The sequence below is a fragment of the Elephas maximus genome, chromosome 17 (assembly GCF_024166365.1).
Source record: "Elephas maximus indicus isolate mEleMax1 chromosome 17, mEleMax1 primary haplotype, whole genome shotgun sequence".
Lineage (NCBI taxonomy): Eukaryota > Metazoa > Chordata > Mammalia > Proboscidea > Elephantidae > Elephas > Elephas maximus.
The window spans coordinates 72224712-72241325 of NC_064835.1; the positions used below are offsets into that span (position 1 = coordinate 72224712).

General features: G+C 41.1%; 1 protein-coding gene across 2 annotated transcripts in view; it reads right to left on the reverse strand.

Annotated features, from left to right (window-relative positions):
- The window catches only part of AFTPH (aftiphilin), a 71093-nt gene extending 64743 nt beyond the window's left edge, over positions 1-6350 (reverse strand). The window contains exon 1 of one of the 2 annotated variants that reach the window (XM_049856539.1): positions 6158-6349. The gene's annotated coding sequence lies outside the window, so the exon portion shown is untranslated. Of the gene's footprint in view, positions 1-6157 lie in introns of both variants that reach the window. The other variant, XM_049856540.1, reaches the window with a different exon arrangement.
- Positions 6351-16614: the final 10264 nt, after the last annotated feature.

The following is a 16614-nucleotide window of genomic DNA, read 5'->3' on the forward strand; positions in this document are numbered from 1 at the left end:
CTCTCTGTAGTGATGTTTTTCTTCTATCATTCCCTTTAACATGTATTTATTGAGTGCCTCCTCTGTGCCAGGCATTGACACAGGCTGGGTCCCTGTCATGTCGTTTACCAGTCTTCTTTACACTTTTTTCCCCCACATTTTCCAAATTTCTGAAATATATATACTGACCTTTCATAAATTTAATAATCAGAAAAATATAATATGGAGTAGATACTGATTTGGACAAATTGGCTGTAAAGGGACATTTCTGGGCTAATGGGATAACAGTTTGAATATGACCTTGGGCATTAATTTAGAGGGAAATTTCCTGAAATGGTAAGGTGAGATTAGTTTACTAAACAAAACAAAAAACCCTACAAAACAGTATGTACAATAAGATTTCATTTTGGTAAAAAGTGACCCATTGCCATCAAGTCGATTCTGACTCATAGTGACCCTGTAGGACAGAACAGAACCGCCCCCATCAAGTTTCCAAGGAGCACCTGGTAGATTCAAACTGCCAACCTTTTGGTTAGCAGCCGTAGCAGTTAGCCACTACGCTACCAGGGTTTCCTGGTAAAAAGCACACATACATAACATATTAAAAAAAATGTGTGCAAAGATATGCACTAAACTGTTAACAGTAAGGATCTGCGGGTAGTGAGAATTTTTTTTTTCTTCTTTACTTTCTATGACGCTCATATACTGTTTCTGTAATAAAAGATATTTAAAAACTATCATATACAAAACTGCTAGGTTCTGTTAGGGGCAGAAGTGAGTAAAGATGTCACAGTCTTAGAGAAACTTAGAATTAATTAGGGGAAAAAAATACAAGAGACCAGTAAGAGTAATGCAAGGAAGACTATAAGCATCAAATGACGCAAAATGTGGCTACCGGGATTCTAAGAAAAAGATCTCTTTGATTGGGAAGAGAAGGAATGGTGAAAACAAACAAACAAAAAGCTCCATGAAGGAGAATTTGAAATAGGAAGGATCTTAACTGATAGAGGAAATGGCAGGCACTAAAACAAAAGAGAGAGAGAACATGGGGCCACTGTAAAGAAACACTAAGTCCCACAAAGGAGTCTGATTAGATAATGTAGGCTATATAAAGGGACTGGGCAATAAGCTGGAAATGGAGGTTGTGAGGGCTTTGAATTTTCAGATGGGGGTACCTCTGCAAGCTTTCTGAATTTAGCTGTAGGAAATTATTAGAGGTTTCAACTCAAGCAACTGTCTACCACCTCTCATCACCTCTACTGCTACCATCTTGATTCAAGCCACTGTCATCTCTTACCTCCATCACTACGATCATCTCCTAACTGATCTTCCTGCTTCTACTACTGCACTCCCACAATCTATTTTCTGTACACCAGCCAGACAGATCCTTTTAAAACAGAGATCAAGCCACACCTCTACTCAAAAATGGCTACTCAGCAACAGCTTCCGCCTCTCACAGTAAAAAGCCAGCCATTAGAATTTTTACAAAGACCCTACAACACTGCCCTCCACCGTCTAACTCTGAACACATCCACTACCACTCTTCCGTTTGTTCACCCTATTACACCCACACTGGATTTCCCTACTGTAGTTCCTTGAACATTCTAGGCCTGCTTCTGCCTCTACCACTCTTCCCCTTATTTCTGTTTACCTCCTTCAGGTCTTAAGCCTTCTCTGGCCCCACACTATGTAAAACAGCAAGCACCTACCTCCTAAAAGCACTTTCCCCCCAAAACAACTATTTTTTTTTTCTCCATAGGACTTAATACCTTCTGCCATCTCTAGATTTTACTTGTCTGTCCTACACATGCACACACAACGCGCACACGCACGCACACAGACACACACAAGAATTGAGGCTCTATGAGAGCAGACTTTTTGCCCTCCTGTGGTTAAGTGCTACAGCTGCTAACCAAAGGGTCAGCAGTTCGAATCTGCCAGGTGCTCCTTGGAAACTCCATGGGGCAGTTCTACTCTCTTCTCTAGGGTCACTATGAGTTGGAATTGACTCGACGGCACTGGGTGTTTTCTTTATGTTCATTTCAGCATCTCCAGCACCTAGAATAAGGACTGGCATATAGCAAGTGTTCAATAAATATTTGCTGTGTGAATGAAGGAAAGAGAATGCCATGATGTCAGTGTTTTGTAGAAATGGTTTCTGACATACTATATTTACATAAATAGAACTTACAGTGAATTTATTTTAATTTACTACTTAACTTTTTCCTGGGAACTATTCACAAATATGCTTGTAAATTAAGCTTTGAGCATGCAGGCAACCTTTAATTTATCAGCAATTTATCTTTGCAAGGTTTACCTTTATAGCTATTTCGAATGGGGCTACTGATGACAGAAACAATAAGATGGAGTATTCTATTTTCCTTCTCTTTTCAATTCTCCCAAACCAATGGGCAATGACTCCATCCCATCTCCCTCTTCCTCCCCACCCAATAGGGTTACTGACCTTTACCATTTCCTAGGGAGCAGGTGTAATTCACAGACTTATGAGCCCCTAAGAAAACCCTGGTGGCATAGTGGTTAAGTGCTACGGCTGCTAACCAAAAGGTTGGCAGTTAAAACCCACCAGGGCTCCTTGAAAACTCGATGGAGCAGCTCTACTCTGTCCTATAGAGTCACTATGAGTAGGAATCGACTTGACGGCAATCACGTTTGGTTCGGCAATGCGGTTTGGTTCGAGAAGGAGCCCTGGTGGTGCAGTGGTTAAGTGCTTGGCTGTTACCAGAAGGGTCAATGGCTCAAAACCACCAGCGGCTCCACAGGAGAAAGATGTGGCAGTCTGCTTCTGTAAAGATTTACAGCCTCAGAAACCCTCTGGGGTAGTTCTACTCTGTCCTGCAGGGTGGCTATGAGTCAGAATCAACTCAACTGGCAGGGGTTTTGGTCTTTGGGTGAGTCCCTACTCTAGGCCAGAAAAAGAAACTAAATATGTTGACAGAAAAGGGAAGTTACTGCGAGGGAACCTGGGGAGGGCAACAATTCTTAATTCAAATATTTTCAAGGTAGAGGCTGTTTTCATTTTAAAAGGAAGTCAACACAAATTAGCACTAAATCAATCTTTCCCTGTTCTTTTTAAAGATATACAATGCAGAGAGATAAAGTGATACTATACATATCTGTTTTAAAGTTAAATATCTGACCTTTTATTATGAAGGATTTCAAACAGCTGTGTTATATCTTAACCTTTTACCAAATCTGCTTCAGATGTAGTTTAAAGACAGTAAAGCTATGGTTGAAAACTCATGGTCCCCTCCTAGATCCTTTTCCCCCTCCAGTTCTCCAGAGGTTAACTTCGATTCTGATTGGGTGTTCATCATCATTTCCTGCATGTTTTTATCCTTTTACTATATATTCTAGGAGTCACAGGAAACATACAGGATAGTTTTGTATGCTTTAAAACTTTACAGAGGTAGTATTGTGTTTTATCCTGGCTTGGCCAGTTTACCAGCTCTTTGACCTCAGGCAAGTTATTTAACATCTCCGGGCCTCAGCTTCCTCTCGGAAAAGATGGGGATAATAAGGCTGCTGTGACGATTAGATGAGTTAATATATAAAAGTACGTAAAAAAGTACCTTGCTCACAGGAAATAATATATATCACTGTTAGCAATTATCATATAAAGTTGCAAAATGTACGTGTTTTGTGTGTGTATATATATGTACATAAATACACACACACACACATATATATACAGAAAGACAGAGACTGATTACCAAAATGACATATGTAAAATCTATATAATGCCAGCTATTTTCAAAATTGAGTAAAACCAGAAATGAAACTAAGGCCGGCAAGATTCACTAGGCTACTGAAACGGGAATTATTAGTGCTAACCACGGAAAAAAATAGCCTTTTTAAAAAATTTTTAATAATTGTAGGCAAAGATGCCCTGGTAGTGGAATGGTTAAGTGCTTTGATGCTAACTGAAAAGTAGGTGGTTCGAACCTACCAGCTGCTCCCAAGGGAGAAAAGACCTGGTGGTCTGCTCCCACAAAGATTAACCTGCTGCCCTAAAGTGGATTCCAACTCATACTGACCCTGTAGGACAGAAGAACTGCCCCATAGGGTTTCTAAGGAGCGGCTAGTGGATTCAAACTGCTGATCTTTTGGTTAGCAGTCAAATGCTCAACCACTGTGCCGCCAGGGCTCCCTATAAAGATTACAGTTTAGGAAACATTAGGACAGTTCTACTCTGTCCTATAGGGTCATATGAGTAGGAACCGACTCAAGGGCATAAAACAGTAAGTGTAGGCAACATTAAATTAGAATGTAAACATTTGAATTAAATAATTTATGGCGCTGCTTTAAAAATACCAGGATACTTAGTGGCCCCCTTTTACGAGATTTGGGGACTGGGGGTGGGAGAGAAGAGGTGATTCCTCAATGAGATGCCGCTATTCAAAGACTTCTTAGCCTGCTGAGAGAGATGCTTTATATTTCACAAAATATAAAACACTATTTTGTTCTCAAGTTTTTACTACTTTTCTGAACTAATTTTTAACTAATTCTAAGCAGAACAAATTAAAATTTAAAACAACGTTTCATAATAGGATTCACATAGATTACATGATTTATGTAAAGAGAACTGGATTCTACAAGATTTATCAATGCAATTATGGACACATTATCATTGTTTCGACATAGGATTACTTTTATAATAGCCTCTAGATCAAAAGATTAGAAAACATCCAAAACTTAAATGCCCTACATATTAAGTGAATTTCTTTCAATAGCTTTTTAAATGTTTTCAACTATATCTATGCTTTGAAGATCAACTAACATATCTGATACACATACAAACAAAGGAACTAGAGCTAACCAGTATCTACTAGGTGTCATTTACTGCGCTGCATGTTTTACCCAGGATCTATCTTTCAATCCATTGAAAAATCTTCACGGACAAAATTTAGAAGACCAACACAGACACTTTCTTTCGACAAATATACTTCTGAAAAGAATTAAAAATGACAACTACAAAAGCCAGCATTTAAGCTGGTAAAGCATATAAAATGCAGATAAGCTATGCTAGTTCAACACAATAGCGTTGAAACATGTTTTCCCCTAAAATTAGGATGTATTTCTACATCTAAAAGGCTAACTGAAAGCAACAATTAACTGTAACCTTCAAGAATAAACCTTATTTCCTCTACCCCTCAAAAAACTTCGGAGTAGGAGAATACAGGCAGTGGAAGGGAAGGTTTACACATTAGGAAAAGTTCAAAAGTGAAGTTCTACTTTTCGTCTCCTAAACTGAAAACTCTGAAAAGGAACCACTCACTGCCTTTGTTTCATCTGCAACCCACCCCTCGACAATATTTGCATGTTCTCCTGCTCTCAGCCCCTATAGAAGATTCAGTGGGAAATTAAGCTACGAACTGCAGAAAACGCCAACAACAAAAAAATATTCAGCCGTTCCTACTATTTTCCTAATGGAGACAGGACCCCACCCGTTCACCCCACACTCCGTACCCTGCCCAAGCAAGACGCAGCACCTGCCGAGGTGAGCACTTAAAGAATAAATGGTCCAACTTTTCGAACACAGTCGAGGGAGGAGAAGCAGATTATTTCTTGAGGAGTGCAAGAAGGGAGCAGAAAGATTCTCTCAGGAAAGGACGCCTGAGTTTTGGGGGCCGTCTCCTCTGTTGGAGGATTCCAAATCGGCTTCTTTCAGAGACCCTTGTGAGCAGCACAGTCCGGTGGCGGTCGGCCTCGGGCCTGAGCCAAGCAGGCAGTGTTTACACCTGTCACGAGGGAGGGGAAGGGAGAAAGAGGAAGCCCGAGCAAAGCCCCAAACTTCTCAACAGCTCCTGGGAGGGAGCGGCCGGCGCGGAGCTGCGGGAAAGTGGAAGCCCAGGAGCAGGGCGAGCCGACGGCGGCCCGGGCGGAGAAGGGGTTCACACTTCCCGGGCCGGTGTCCGGGATGGCGACGGGGGCCGCGCGCTTCGGGCGCCGGCGACGGCGTCCCCGCACCCGCCGCGGGGGAAGGCAGAGCCTGAGCCCGGAGCCCGCAGGCCCGCAGAGCCGGCTGCGTCCCCGCAGCCCCAGGCTCAGCGGCGGGCAGGTGCCCCCGGTCCGGGCGAGGGTCCGGCTGGTGGGCCGGGCCCGGTTCCCGTACCCTCTTCCTCGCGCGCGGCTGGGGGAGCCGAGCGGAGGCGCTTACCTGGCTCATCCCCGGCGGCCGCGATGGGCATGGCTCAGGGGCCCGGGGAGGAACTGGCTCCCCGGGGAAGGACCGGCTATTCCGACGGGGAGTTGGTGAGCGCGGAGAGCAGGCTGCTCACAGCCCTGTCAGCCGAACAGCGCCATGGACGCCCACCCGGAGTTTCAGCGCGGCCGCGGGACCCCCCATCCCACTATCCTCCGCCCTCTTCCGCCGCCGCCGCCGCCGCCTCCACCTCCTCCTCCGCGGAGACCCCCCGCCCACTCCACACACTCTCCCATCATGCAGCGGGGGAACCGCTGCTACCCAGACGTCACTTCCGGGCGCAGGTGGCTGGGTCGGGCCCGGGCGCTGGTGGGTGCTGGCAGGGGGCGGGGAAGACACTCCGCGGGAATTAGTGTCACCGACGCTCATCCCTGCGCAGGCGTGTTGGTGCAGCGCGCAGGCCGCCATTTTGAGTGCGGGCAAGCCGCCCTTTCTCCTTCCTTGCGAGTCATCGAGCTGTAAGGGGAGGGAAAGACGTCCTCCCGCACTCCGCCGCACGCTGAAGCCTCGCTCCCGGCCAGAGACAGGGGATTCTGTCAGCCGGTTGAAAACTGTTAACGTTCATCTCAGGACCGAGTTAAGTCTCTCCCTCTCCAGATAAAATTGCGAAAGTTTTGAAATACAGAACCATATTCGTTTCTCCATCAAAAACCTGCTAGAGAGCACTTACGAACTTGACCTTTTTGTCCCGAAAAGCGACTTTTTCATTCACAGTTTAAATCCTTTCCTCGTTTTTAAGTCGACGTAGGAAAAAGCTAATATAACAAGTAACAAGAAGAGATTGGTATAAATCAAATTTGAGGTGGGAAGCAGGAGGGAAAGCAGCGCCGAACTGACCAACAACAACAAAAAATTCGGCACTTTGCTAAAGGAGACGGCGGTCATTTTTCATAAATTATGCGGGAAAATATCCAATGAAATTAAAGAAATCAAACCAACTTCTGTATTTAAATGCATTTCTCTAACAGAGGTCAAAACAGATTTTCCTATGATCAGTCCAAGCAATTGCTCATTTGCATTTTTATAACCTCCTTTTCCCCCTTTATCAGGAATATCTGTTAGAACACCGGTCGCTGTAAAAACCAGACTATGTCACCAGGCTGCAAGGATTGTTACCGTCCGGGATGATGTGCCCGGGTCCGGCGATGGTTCCTGGTGCTGGATCCGCAGGGTTTCGGGTCTGCCCGTGTTTGCCTAACCTGCGCCAGTAATTTGAATAATTTAAAATAGTTCCAGAACTGCAAAGCTCAGCACCTACAGAAAACAAGGATGGTAAACACACCCTCAGCCACACAAGTGTCTACCCCTTTGAATGAAGAAATTATACAAATCAGGGAAAAGATCAGGACAATAGCAGTTCATCACGGTTTATCTCGCCTCTGCAATGTTTCAGACAAATTAACTTGGAGAGCAAAAATAGACCCACATTTGTCTCTTTACAACTCAATCGTTGTAAGATATACGGAGCCTGCATCACTTTAAATTGGAGTACCAATTGCTTTGGGGTGGTGCTGGGTTTTTTGTTATTGCTCAGTCACTAAAGTGAAAAAAAATCTATAAGGCTTTTCAAATTTATTCCTATTGTATTTCGCCCCCTGCTGGTTTAGCTCGTGCGCCAGCTTGAATATACTCTGTATGTCACTATAAATGTTTATTGACCGGTAAGGAGAGAAGCAAAAAATATTTGTGTGTGTGCCGAGAAACTGGAAATAAATTGATTTTAGACTACCATATGATAGCTATACTAAACAGAAATACCAGAATAAGAACATATGACAAGATCTAAGCAGACCCTACACACCAGTAAAATATTTAAACCAAAATAATGAATTATAAACATCAAAGCCCTGCTTTTAGGGAAGTAACTGCCTGATTTTAGTACATATATGTTTATAAAATGAACATTTTTGTCTAGTAAATGCAGAAGCCAGTCCTACTCACTTAGGTACAATGAAAAAAATCATCTTCCAACTTTGTATGTGGAAATATAGCAGCTATTTGGCCAGCTGACTAGTAAGTGTAATCAACCAACCTGTAATTGGTAATCTTGCCTTTAATTCTGAAGACAGCGTTCTAATGCTTATGAAATTGTATTCCAAAAGGAAAGTTTTTATCTCTAGCTGTTTTTAAGATGATAAGTCTGTGGGAACTAAGTAGAATTCATTACTTGGACCAGGTGATAGTATTAGTTTTGTTTTCTTTTTAAAATTATGACCATAACTGTATTGCCAAAGATTTGGCATCAAGAAAAGAAAAACAACCAGTTATCATTTATTGTATTCTAATTTCTTCTCCTGTGCAGACTTTTTACAAAGTTGTAATCACAATGTAAATAGATTTTGTATCTTTTTTTACTTAATGTTATTTTGTAAGAATTTCCTCCTATTGCTCAAAATCTAATAAGACCTTAATTGCTTTGGAAACCCTGGTGGCATAGTGATTAAGTGCTCGGCTGCTAACCAAAGGGTCGGCAGTTCAAGTCCACCAGGCGCTCCTTGGAAACTCTATGGGGCAGTTCTACTCTATCCTATAGGGTGTCTATGAGTCGGAATCCACTCGACAGCACTAGGTTTGGGTTTTTTTTTTTTAATATATAGTATTTAATCGAGTGGACATAGCACGATTTACCCATTACCCAATTAGTGGATATTTCCCACTATTACAAATAATACTTCGATGAACATTTTGTACGTGCAGCTTTGTCCAGTCTTAGGAATTTTTTCTTAATATGAAAATCATTGGGCCAAAGGCTATGAATGTTTTATTGGCACTTCATTTTTTATTATTATTTTATTATTTTCCAAAAGGCTATACCAGTTTGGAGTCCTGGTGGTGCAGTGGTTAAGAACTACAGCTGCTAACCAAAAGGTCAGCAGCTGGAATCCACCAGCCACTCCTTGGAAGCCCTATGGGGCAGTTCTACTCTGTTCTTTAGGGTCTCTGTGAGTCAGAATCGACTCAACGGCAGTGGATTTGGTTTTGGTTTTATACCAGTTTACAATGCCACAGCAATATAGGAGTGTACTAATTTTACCACCTCCCCACCAGCAGTGGATAATAATTAAAAGAAAAAAGAAGATTAAAAGACTAAAAGTTGAATTTAACTCACATTATCTTTGTATAAGAAATCAACAAATAAGCAAGCACAAAACCCCAGCAATGTGGCATTCCTGGAAAGGCAATATACCTAGATCTGGGTCTATAAACAGGCTCCATGATGACTATGATTTTGTATACACTTCTCTGGACCTCAGTTTCCTTAGGTGTCAAATGAGGGAGTTGAACTAGACCAGTGGTTCTTAACCTTCTTAGGACAAGTAATTATTATGTGCAGTGTTTAAGAGCTCAGACTTCTAACCAAAAAGTAGGCAGTTTGAATCCAACAGCCACTGCTTGGAAACCTTATGGGGCAGTTCTACGCTGTCCTATAGGGTCGCTATGAGTTGGGATAGGCTTGATGGCAGCGGGTTTGATTTGGTTTTATATCTTTCTGCAGAAAATGCTCATACGAACAGACGCTCCAATTTCCTAGACTTCAGGTCTATGAATCCCAGGTTAAGAAGCTAAACCAGATGATCTCCTTTCTTTACGTAAATGGGATCCTTTCTGTATCTATACATTTTCCTATGATTCTGTTTTATTCCCTAGTGAACATTTTCTGGCGAAATAAGTACTTTTTAATGGATAAATGAATTGTGATATATTCATAGATGGATTACTATTTAACACGTAAGGAAAACTGGAACTGTAGGTTATCAATATGATTAGATTGCAAAAGCAATGAAAAGCAAAAAAGCTTCAGAATGATAGTAAAACATGATATGACTTTTGCAATGTAAGTGATTTTTGAAAATAAACCAATGTTGTTATTCATGGATGTACATTTTTGTTGTAAACTATAGAATGAGTCAGAAAACACTAAAGAGAACTCTCAGTAGTAGTTTATATTTTTTTAAAAATCTGAAGCAATGTGGCGAACTATTTACCCTTAATTCTAGGCATAGGACACATGGGTGTTATATAATTCTCTGACATGTTCGGTATTCATTTTTTGTCATAAAAAAATTACTTTTCCAGAACCAGTTAGTTTAAAATCATTATTTGTGAACAGCATCCTAGACATAATTACTGATATATTATTATAATGCTATCTTAGATTTGCACAACTTCTCCAAAGTGTTTTCAAGTATGTTATCTCTTTTGATTCACACACAGACCCTTTGAGGCAGATTAATGCTGTTTTATAGAAGAAGAAATGATCAGAGATTTTGAGATTGTACAAGATAAAGAAGTTAGAGATGAAATTAGGACCAGAACCCTGGTCTTCTGATTCAGGATTCTTTTTCCCTACACCATTTGGCCTTCTCACTTTATAGAAAAATAATTTTGTAGTCCATCAGTTTTCTCAAGCTAAAGACAGTTTAACTTCTTTTGTCTTTTAATACACTTTCCCCATTTTCACATTTGTTTTCTCATGGAGTCTTTTTTTTTTTTCTCACAATGAGTATGGTAAATAAATCGAGAGAGGCTTCACTATAATATCTTAAAATATTGTGTAGTACATATAATTTGAGCTGCTGAAAACTTTGAAAAAGTGCCTGGAAGCAACTTTAGAAATCATCTAGTCCAGCAGCGATCTCTTCTCCACCACCCTCTCCAAATCTACAGATAAGGCTAATACCATCCTAAGAGCTTAAATGACAAAGACCTCTTCAGTCATCCCGTTGGTTTGTAGAGAACTGGGTATTAGACTCGATAGCACTGTTATAATATTTATGGGTATTAGAAGCCAGGTTTCATGTTCCTAATCCAGAGTAATTTCCACTCCTTCCCTACACTACTTCTTGTTTGTTACAATCTTCTCTGTTTTACCAAAGCACATAAGGAACCAAAACTATTGGGAACCCAAATAAAATTGTTTTCGCTATGCAGAGCTGGCTGTGGCCATAACATAAAAAGTGTTTATGATAAACATTTATGTCTGATATAAATCACACTACAATTACTGTGAGGTCATTTAATCATGTGGAATGAAAGTATATTTTTTAAAAAAAACTTGTTTTATAATAGGGATATAATTAAACTGTTTCTGTTGCTAATATTTTTGTGGCTGGTTTGATGAGGATTTCACCAAGTTCCAGAAGTGTGATAAGTAATAGAGATTTTGTTTCTTAGTTATTCCCACTCACCTTTTTGGGGCTTGCTTATCAAGTTTATTAATTAAAATTACAATTTGGTATTATAGTATTTTCCCACATCATCCTAGACAAATATGCAATATGCTGGGCCACAGAGTAAGCCTTTCCAAGGATAAAATTTGGAAGAATAGGTTTGCAGGCACAGGTATTCGTATTGTTGTTGTTGTGTGCCATCAGGTTGATTCTGACTCACAGCAACTCTATCGGACAGAGTAGAACTGTCCCATAGGGCTTCTAAGAGTGTAATCTTTAGGGAAGCAGACTGCCACATCTTTTTCCCATGGAGCTTTTGGTGGATATTAGTACCAAAACCAACCAAACGCATTCCTGTCGAGTCAATTCTAACTCATAGCAATCCTACAGGACAAAGTAGAACTGCCCCATAGGGTGAATTTGAACAGCCAGCCTTTTAGGTAGCAACTGAACTCTTAACCACTGCACCAGCAGGGCTCTGAGTATTAGTACATGCACATTATGTTTAAATCAAGGACCTGAAAACATTTCCCAGAGTTCAGGGAAGAGAGACACTGTATAACCTGAATTTGACTCCTAGTTTTTGGAGCCCTGATGGCACAGTGGTTAAGAGCTCGGCTGCTAACCAAAAGGTCAGCAGTTCAAATTCACCAGATGCTCCCTGGAAACCCTATGGTGCAGTTCTATTCTCTTATGGGGTCGCTATGAGTCAGAATCAACTCAGTGGCAACTGGTTTTTTTTTTTAAGTTGGCTTTATTAATGTGTTGAAATTGCTATCACAGAAATGATTGGCTAATCAAATTTGCTACTTAAAAATAACTAGAAAAGTTAGGAGCCCTAATACAAGGCATAAACAGAATACAAAACATTACTAAAAATGCCAAAGAGAACCAGATAACTGGGAGCTTCTAAAAATCAAACACCTATGGTCATCTAAAGACTTCACCAAAAGAGTAAAAAGACTACCTACAGACTGGGAAAAAAAATTTCAGCTACGGCATCTCTGACCAGCGTCTGATCTCCACAATCTACATGATTCTGCTAAAACGCAACCACAAAAAGACAAACAACCCAATTAAAAAATGGGCAAAGGATATGAACAGGCACTTCACTAAAGAAGACATTCAGACAGCTAACAGATACGTGATGAAATGCTCTTGATCATTAGCCATTAGAGAAATACAAATTAAAACTACAATGAGATTCCATCTCACTCCAACGAGGCTGGCATTAATCCAAAAAACACAAAATAATAAATGTTGGAGAGGCTGTGGAGATATCGAAACACTTATACACTGCTGGTGGGATTGTCAAATGGTACAACCACTTTGGAAATTGATTTGGCGCTTCCTTAAAAAGCTAGAAATAGAACTACCATACGACCCAGCAACCCCACTCCTCGGAATGTATCCTAGAGAAATAAGAGCCTTTACACGAGCAGATATATGCACACCCATGTTTATTGCACCACTGTTTACAATAGCAAAAAGATGGAAGCAACCAAGGTGCCCATCAACGGATGAATGGATAAATAAATTATGGCATATTCACACAATGGAATACTACGTATCAATAAAGAACAGTGAGGAATCTGTGAACCATTTCATAACATGGAGGAACCTGGAAGGCATTATGCTGAGTGAAATTAGTCAGTTGCAAAAGGACAAATATTGTATAAGACCACTATTATAAGAACTTGAGAAATAGTTTAAACTGAGAAGAACACATTCTTTTGTGGTTATGAGGGTGGGAGGGAGGCAAAGTGGGAGGGGGTATTTACTAATTAGATAGTAGATAAGAACTACTTTAGGTGAAGGGAAGGACAACACTCAATACAGGGGAAGTCAGCACAACTGGACTAAACCAAAAGCAAAGAAATTTCCTGAATAAACTGAATGCTTCAAAGGTCAGCGAAGCAGGGGCAGGGGTTTGGGGACCATGGTTTCAGGGGATATCTAAGTCAATTGGCAAAATCTATTAAGAAAATATTCTGCATCCCATTTTGAAGAGTGGTGTCTGGGGTCTTAAATGCTAGCAAGTGGCCATCTAAGATGCATCAATGAGTCTCAACCCACCTGGATCAAAGGAGAATGATGAACACCAAGGACACAAGGTAACTATGAGCCCAAGAGACAGAAAGGGCTACATGAACCAGAGACTACATCATCCTGAGAACAGAAGAACTAGATGGTGCCCAGCTACAACCGATGACTGCCCTAACAGGGAACACAGCAGAGAACCCCTGAAGGAGCAGGAGAACAGTGGGATGCAGACCCCAAATTCTCATAAAAGACCAAACTTAATGGTCTGACTGAGACTAGAAGGACCCCGGCGGTCATGGTCCCCAAGTCTTCTGTTGGCCCAGGACAGGAACCATTCCCAAAGCCAACTCATCAGACATGGATTGGACTGGACAATGGGTTAGAGAGAGATGCTGATGAGGAGCGAGCTACTTGCATCAGGTGGACACCTGAGACTATGTTGGCATCTCTTGTCTGGAGGGGAGATGAGAGGGTAGAGGGAGTTAGAAACTGGCACAATGGTCACATAAAGAGAAACTAGAAGGAGGGAGCAGGCTGTCTCATCGGGGGGAGAGTAATTGGGAGTATGTAGTAAGGTGTTTTTAGTAAGGTGTGTATAAGTTTTTATGTGAGAGACTGACTTGATTTGTAAACTTTCACTTAAAGCACAATAAAAGGTATTAAAAAAAAAAAAACAAAACTAGAGTTGCACTATTCCAATATGGTAGCCATTAGCCACATGTGGTTTTTGAGCACTCGGAATGTGTGTAGTTCATATTGAGATTTTGAAAACCTGGTACAAAAAAAAAGGAAAATACCTCATTAATAATTTAAAACCATCGATTACATGTTAAAGTTGTGATGTTTTAGGTATATTTGGTTAAATAAAATATATCATTAAAATTATTTTCTACTTTTTTAAAAGGTAGCTACTAGAAAATTTAAAATCACATATATTGCTCACATTATATTTCTGTTGGACAACAAAGAACAATTGTGTCACCTTTGTGAAGAACCTATGTTTTCTTCAACTTTGTGTAATAGTGAGATTGAGGAAAAAATAACAGAGATAGTTTTATGCAACTTACAGTTGCATGAGGGCAGGAATTCCTGTCTTACTGCGGTATTTCCAACTTCAGTAACATGGCCAGGCACATGGTTGATGATAATATTTGTTGAACTAATGACATTTCCAGAAAAAAATTTTTTTTAATTTAATTATTAATAGCTTTTTTGAGACTTTGCTATTTATCATGCCCTTAAATGGTTTTAGAGTTATCTAGCTATAATATCAATTTATGATCTCACCTTTGATTATTTGTGTAATTTATCTTTTTTAATTAGTTAAAAACAATTTACTGAACACTTTTATGCACTCTGCACTGTGCTGAGGGAATGTAAAAAAAGAAGCCTTGTCTAAAACCAACAGGATAAACCTCCCTGGGAGTCAGTTAAGATTAGTCTGCCCCCACTTCTTGTTGGTACTGAGGACTGCTGCCTGAGGCTGCTGTGTGCCAGAAAGCAGGAGACTTGAGTGGAGGCTGCACTCACTGCCAGCAATCTAGTAGAGGTACTCTGACAGCAATAAGGCAGACTTTCAAGGAGATCTGACCAGAGTGTGACACCCACTCCTCACCTGGTAATTGTTGGTTGCCAGGCTGTTGCACACTGCTACAGAAGGCCCCTGAAGTGGAGTCTGCTGCCATAGTCAGCACTCTACCTGCCTACTTGTGCACCTAATAGCTTAGGCCTCTGAAACCAACAGGACAGACCTCCCTGAGGATCAGTTTGGGTCTGTCTACTTCCCTTTCCAGGTAACACTGAGGACTGCTGACTGAGGCTGCTGTGTGCTAGGAAGTAAGAATCTTTAGTGGAGTCTGCACCCACAGACAGTATGCCATGGCAGGGAGGAGGCTCTGATAGCACAAAGGCAGACCTCCTTGGGGGTCTATTCAGAGTGTGAAAACCCCTCCCCCAATTGGTAACTGTCAGTTGCTGGACTGATACAAACTCCTGCAGGTTCCCTGCAGGGGAGTCAGGAGGTAAGTCACCTAAGTGGAGACTACTCCCCCAACCAACACAGGGCCACCAATGACACAGATCTCTTAGAGGTCCTTCTGGAAAATGCCAGTCCTTCTTCCTCCTGCAATGGAGGAAAGTCTGCCTGTGCTTCCCCTGAATGCCAGCATAGATATAAGCAGCCCCCACAGAGTGAAGAAAGCCTCAGGCAAAATCAGAGGGCAACAAAAGAGTCTCACTGGATGTGGACTTTGCAACTAAAAATGTGGTTGTAGAAACAGAGAAGTGAAGGGAGTGATACCTAGAGAGAGAGGACTGTGCCCCTGGTGGACAGATTGATTAGTACACAGTATCTTGCTTGAGTGGCAGTGCCAGCTGGTGGACAGACAGACTACAGCGTGTTCTCTGGTGTGTTTGAGAGAGATTGAAAGTTGAAAACCAACATCTGGAACTTTCAAATCCTAATAAAACCAGGGAGGGAGAAGGAGCTATCAGAAAGAGAGAGAGGAAACTGTAAGCAAAAGCCACTCTACCTGCTTAAGAGTTTTTTGCAGAAAATAGTATGGGCAAAAACACCAAATACTGGGGAAAACTGCGAATGTTAACATCCTAGAAAATATGCTCCAACAAAAAAAAAATCACAAAGAACAGCAAAATAATGGCTCATTCAAAAGATTATAAAAAAGGGACTGAAAGCACATCTGGGGATAACCAAATACTGAAAATAAAAGGAAGACTGTCTATACAACAACATTAAACATAGTTAAAGAACTAAGGGAAAACACAAAGAGATAAAAGAAATAAAGAAAACAATGCATGAACAAAATAATAACCTAAAGAGATATTGCAATTGAAAGGGACAATAACTGAAATGAAAAACACGATAGAAGGACTTAAACCAGCAGATTTAATCAGCCAGTAAAAAAGAATTGGCAAATTTGAGGATAAAAACCCAGACAACTCAGTGCCGTCGAGTTGATTCTGACTCATAGTGACCCTACAGGACAGAGTAGTACTGCCCCATAGAGTTTCCAAGGAGCGCCTGGCAGATTCGAACTGCTGACTTGTTGGTTGACAGCCGTAGCGCTTAACCACTACGCCACCAGGGTTTCCTCAATTAGAAGATATGATAATTAAAATTACAGACACTGAAGAGCAACAAGAATGAGGCTAAAGAAGGCTGAGCACGGTTTAATGAAA